The following is a 6,942-nucleotide window of genomic DNA, read 5'->3' as shown; positions in this document are numbered from 1 at the left end:
TTAAGTGTGTAGACGTGTAGTACATATATATATATTTAGGTATCATGTAACATATTATAATTGTTACACAGTCAATAGTATTATTATAGGTACCAAATAGTTTTTTCATTTTAATTAATTTTAATAAATAAACTAACACAAATTACATAGATTTTGATTTTTTAATTATGTTAATACTATTTTATTATTTGTATAAATAAATATTATCATTATTATTGATGATAATATAACGAAACATTGTTAATCAATGAGTTATTTCTTAAAATATTGTTATATTTTATAATTAGTAGTAACATTGTTAGATAGTATTTGAAAAAATTTTCTAATCACTAATATTTTTGGAAGGTTTTGAGTATAAGTTATATTTTGTATTGTCAGCTTTACTTATTTTACTTATATAAATGTATACATTTTACATTTATATCACTTGTATCTATTTGTTATTTTGGAAGAAAACCATTATAGTAATACCAAATAGAGAGTTCTAAAGTCTAATCTTCTGGTCCTTGCTCGGTCCTGTTCCCTGGACCGCTGCCTGACTTGTCACGAGTGGGCTTTTGAACTGTTTATTTAATACTACTGTACAGTTTAAAAAATATATATAGTTCGAAAGTTAGAATATAATATTATATATTATTATTATTAGTCAATGAAACAAATCGTTTTTTTTTTTCATTTTATAATTAATATAAATATTTATACGATACTAATAATTATTATAGTATGCAAGTTTAATATTTTTGAGTTTTATAAAATTCTGCATGAGTGATAATCGTATAATAAACACAATGTACACATTAAAATTGAAAAACATGCTTTTAACGTAACTTTTTAATAATGAATAACATAAAAAAGAATTATTTTGATTGATCATAGAAAAAATATTGATTGGTGAGTCAGAAGAATAAATTACGAGGCATCTGCAGGTATTCTAATCAGACTTTTATCGAATTCAATATAAATATATATTGGTATGTTAGCTATATCATTTATTATAAATACTATAGATTGATCCATGAAGATTTGTCCCGAAATGAGTCATAAAATTAAACGGCCACTGGTGGCACTGCGTATGCTAAGGTTGCGACTTTAACCCACGTATTAAAAAGGTTATTCAAGTGTTTTGCATTTTTTTGTAAAATATATGCATTATTTCAAATTATGACCAATAAGTCTACTTCCAACCCTCTCAAAACTCTTAGAAAGAATCTTGTTACACAGAATTAAACCACATCTAAAAATTATTCCACCACACCAATTTGGATTCAAACCGTTTCACTCAACATCTCACCAGCTACAAAGGATCTCAGAAATCATTGTAAATGGTTATGAAATTAAAAAAATTACCACGGCAGCCTTCCTAGACATGGGATATAAGGTCTGGAACACTGGACTTATCACAAAAATAAAAACACTTAACCTACCAATATACCTCTACAATATACTATCAACATTTATAACAAATCGTTACTTCTATGTCAGAATAGGAACAGACTGATCACAAATACAAAGAATAAATACGGGCGTGCCATAAGGTTCAGTGCTTGGACCTACGTTATTTAACATAATATACTGCTACGATATACCAACGCCACAGCAATGTCAACTAGCAATTTCCGCAAATGACATATCTATAATAACACAAAACCAAACCCTCGAATCTTCAATAAGTGACTTACAAAACTCTATAGACGAATTATTCTTATGGTTTTCAAAATGGAAACTAACGCTAAACCCAACTAAAAAGTGAAGCAAAAATATTTCCCCTAAAAAAAATACATGAACCCGGCCTTAATACAAATTAACAACCAGGAAGTCCAATGGAACAACAAAGATGACTCAGTGAAATATCTGGGACTACACTTGGATGAAAAATTAAGCTGGAAAATACATATTAATAAAAAATTAAGCCAATGGTACACTAGGCTGAGAATACTGTACATCCTACTAAACCACAGCTCAACTTTACTGATGAAATCCTCTCTACTCCTATACACAGCAATAATAAGACCACTTATAACCTACGCATGTCCGGTATGGGCATCAGCTTCACAAATAAAATTAAAAAAACTTCAAACTCTCCAAAATAAATTTTTAAGAATAGCTCTAAAGGCCCCATGGTTCATGAGGAACAAGCAACTCCACAATGATACGAGCCTATCATACCTTTCTGCATGGATAACGCAACAATTGAAACATTTTCACGAAAAACTCCACAAAGCTGACGGAGCACTCCACTATAAAATCGGCAGAAGATCCGTCAACCTAAAATTAAAACCACAGCTACCACAGTATATACTTGAACCTAATTATTACTAACTATTACTTGAACCTAAAGAAGACACCTCAGATTCAGACACGGATCTGGACATATAATTAACCAAAAATTAGTAAAAATTAGTAAAAATTGTAAATACTATGTAAACACATAATCAAAATTGTAAATTTATGACATTGTAAAAATAATCGGTGTATTGACACAATTAAAAAAAAAAAAAAAATTATTACTTATTTAAATTTTATAGCTCGTAAAATTACGCATACATACACGTGCATATGTGTATATTTAATTTTTTCCTCATCAATAATTCATACCAATACAAATACAGTGAATGCAATCAATCATGGCCATTGCTATATTTAGCGAGATATCTAAGTTCACCTTATGATAATTTTATTAAATTAAAAAATTACTTAATTTAATACCTATTATACATTTTATGTACTAATATTTTATTATCTCATATTAAAAATATTAAAATATATTTATTTTTTTTTATAAGAAATCATGTTACGTACCTAGGTGTAAGACAGGTTATTCTGCAACTATTAAATTTAACAAAATCAACAAAATAAAAGTGTTTTTTTTAACTCCAAAGGTTTGGTATGTGTAAATATATAACATTAAAACCTACTTAAATTAAAAACAATATCGTAAGGTATTTCAGAAATTTAAGTATAATACATTTTTAAATTTTTTCAACCTTATATTCCTAGTTTTATAATGAATAAAGAATTTCTGCTAACTATTTGAATTTGATTATTATATTTAGGATCCGATATTCTTTAGGAAATTAGTATTGGCGATTCCCAGAAATGATAAAGACTTGATAGAAAAGTGTGGTTTATGTGAATTACACTTCACAGATGATTGCCTTGACAGGTTTTTTATTGATGAATCCATAATAATTAAAAGAAATAGAATTAGATTCAAGATTCCAATGGATCCATCCAAACACACATTTATTATTAATAGTGTTTACCATAACAATATAAATAAATAGTTATACGTGAATAATTATAAAAAGCATTTTTATTCGTTTTATTTTAGTCTTAATTTTTTCCTAAAAAATAAAATATATTAAAAAATGTTTAATTAGTTTTTATTCTGCCGATTGCATAACCTAGCTTAAATTAGTATTCGTAAACAAAATTATAATATGATAATCGAAATTATGGCGTTTTCGTTATTAGTTTTAGTGACATTTAAAATGTTGAACAAAAATAAACACAATTTTATTCCATGAATCAATTCGATAATGAGAGTTTTTTTTATTTTTTTTTTATTTGTGTCTTAATCTTAAATTCCTCAACGGTCCTCCCGCTCTTTTATTACATCCTTTTTACCTTTCATTTCTAACAACTTACACGAGCAATGAACCTATAAGATGTTTTATGTAACATGCTGACACAACCCCCACTTTTATCTACGTCTTTTATGTGATGTATTTTATTAATTTTCTTGTACTGTATCGACATAATTAAAAAAAAATCTCACCCTGTATCATTTTTATGAATAAGTAAATAAAAAAAAAAAAAAAATCAAATGTGTATCGACGCATTTTAATAACTGATTAATATTATCATTTCTGCTTTCGAAGTAGATTTGTCATATAATTTAATCTCCCGATAATATGTTTTTCAATTATATGATGAAGAAAATATAATATACATAATAATATGAGAATTCTTGTTGTCTACGAATCAATTATATAAACCTGAAAAATGTTTTTTGATATTCATATTTAAAACCAAATAACTTTCTTCTGTTGTCGTTAGTTTGTGTATAATTAAACTGTCATTTATAAAGGAAAAAAAACATAAATGTATATTATGCATATACATTCTAAGTTTGTGACATATTTTACTTGTAGGTACAGATAACTTTTGTTTCAAATTTATTCTGATGTTATTATTCAACTTTAAAGAAATATAGCTTATTTAGTACACGCAATTTGTATTTTCAAAGCTTTATTTTTTGAAATTACAATATTCGTTTGAAAAGGAAATTCTTTACCTACGTTTTTATTAAATGGTTTAATCAGAACATTTATTAAAATATAATATCCATTTAAACATTGCATTTGATTTTATAATGTTAATTATCACAATAATAGTAGTTGGTACTAATATAATATTAATTTGAGAATTAATACCAAATTACTTTAAGAATGTTTTGTCTAAATGTGTTTAAAATATAAACATGAATAAAAAAAATTAGTCCTTACGAATAAAATCCTTATATTATACTAATGATATTTTTTAAAGACATAAAAATAACTAAATACGTTATTTTTTGTCAAAATTCAAACTTAAAATTATAAAATTAATGTGCATTACTTTTTCTACAATCTTTATGTTTAATTCATAACTACTTACGAGTTACCTGAGCCTAAGCTATTTAACAAATTTTCACTTAACTCTGTTGCGCGGTGCCGGACTGTGTTGTCTAACAGTTGTCGGCCCGCATAGATTTATTTTTTTTCTTGCCTCGCTTTTCGTTGGTGTGCGAACTGCGAACTCGACAACATGTTGAATATAGGCGCTGACCGTTGTCACCATCGTCGGATTTCCGTCGATTTTGCTTTTGTATGTTCGTTTTTGTATACGTCGACGTGCGTTCCGTTGTCGTGTACATAGCCGTTGGCTTCGAAGCGTGTGTCGTGCCCGGCAATTCGGAGTTTTTTTTTTTCGTCCAATTTTTTTCGCGAGTGCACGTGTATACTAGCATACTGTGCGGTAAATTCACGTGTTTCGTTTGCTGAGACCGTGGATGCAAGTGTCAATTTCGTACGCCGCCATTCACGCCACAGTTGTAGTACGAGTATTAGCATTACGCTTTACGTCCCAGCAACCACATATCGGTGGTTGTCTATGAAGTTGGTTTCGTCCGTCGGGATTGCTAATACGTAAGACTGGATTGAACATATCTGTGACTTATTGAGCATTTGGAAGGAACGTACTTTGTGAAGCTTTGACAGATGTCGGTACTCGGTTTTCGGGTTATGTCAAACGGTGCAAGTGAAGCACCCGACGATACAGGTTTTTTTTATTATTATTTTTAAATTATTTGCTTAAGTATTAAATATCGTTTATCATTTATATAATAATGATGATGTGAAAGATTAGCATATTTCTGTGTATAATATGTTAGAAGTATTTATTATATTAATTTATTATGTGCGCAATGATAATATTGAGTTATGTTATGACTGTGTTATTATATAATTTATTGTAAATTCATATTAGGTATATTGTTTTTTTATTGATACGTGGTTCGATTAATACATTGCCGTTTTTATTACTCATACTTATTGTTATTAATTATTATGCAATAATTAAACTTCAATCAATTAGTTTGGTAATTGACAGGTTTGTGTCGATTCCTTTCCTTAACACAGAAAACAGTTGTGTAAATTAAAAGATTTTAGTTACAAAGTAATGCACCAACCACTAAACAGGAGTGCTTATTTGACACACACACTCTATAGTATCACACTATAGAGTCTATACACTGCGTGCGCAATAATCCACTATATACAGCGCGTCGCAGTGACCGTTTTCTTGCATTACTTATTCATATTAAATTGCCTATCCGAACTTCAGCAGATGCTTCAAGTCGGAAAACATCAGGTTAGAATAGAATGGATACTAGTGTACGTACAGCAGCAAGCTCCAAACCAAAAACAGAATGCCTAGACTGCGGTAAGAAATTTGTTGCTATAAACGGCCATTTAGCCAGGGCATCTGGTCCATGCGCTATAATCAGAGCCCAAAGAAAAATTGATAATACACTCGGGCCATCCAACCACTCTACCCAATCCGAAAATATAGTTACACTTACACACTCACACAATACAGCGAAGGCCCCTTCTACAGCTCTACAGATCCCTGAAACCACATCCGAGTAAAATCTAGGAATCTTAGGGAAAGAATCAGAACGATTTTTCATAGAGATTGATAAATATACATTGCTACTTCCAACCCAAGAAAATTTCGATAGCTTCGATAAAAGACTTAAAGAATTCACGGCGTTTTTATTCAAATCGAATAGTCAACTTCCGGGTCCGATTCATCCTGCAGTATCTTACCATAGAAAAAGGAAAAATAAAAAAGACAATGTTTGTGATAGGGCCGATAGGGGTAATAGCTAAGCATCTAATCCACAAAGATACTCTAAACGACGAAAAAAAAATAATAGTGATCAGTTCAAATACGATCTAATACAGTGGAAATACGTAAACCAACGTCGAAAAGTAGCGCGGACTCTATTAAACTCGAAAAAATCTTCCAATCTAAAAATGGAAATACCGGTTATCAAGCAATACTACTGCTCTCTCTTCGAATCAACTAACAATCTAATACGCGATCTAATATAATATATATCTAATATACGAACCCAGCAAAGACACTGACGAGGCATTTGTATTAACAAAAGAAAACATTGAGCTTTCAAACAAAAAAATTTCGATTGACACATCTCCAGGCTCTGATATAATCGTTCTTCGCACAATACGTAATGTTAAATGTGCCAACAATGTATGGGCAATCGGGAAAGTGATGTTAGAATGGAATTACACAAAAGGAAAGAAAAGGGAGACAATTGTTGCATAGTAATGCTCGACTTAGCCAAAACCTTTGATATGGTAGGCCATGACCACA

This window comes from Diuraphis noxia, unplaced genomic scaffold (genome assembly GCF_037042655.1).
Source record: "Diuraphis noxia isolate RWA-SAM2 unplaced genomic scaffold, SU_Dnox_SAM2 contig0001, whole genome shotgun sequence".
Classification (NCBI taxonomy): Eukaryota; Metazoa; Arthropoda; class Insecta; order Hemiptera; family Aphididae; genus Diuraphis; species Diuraphis noxia.
The sequence above is the reverse complement of the archived record's forward strand: the minus strand, read 5'-3'. Positions refer to the sequence as shown.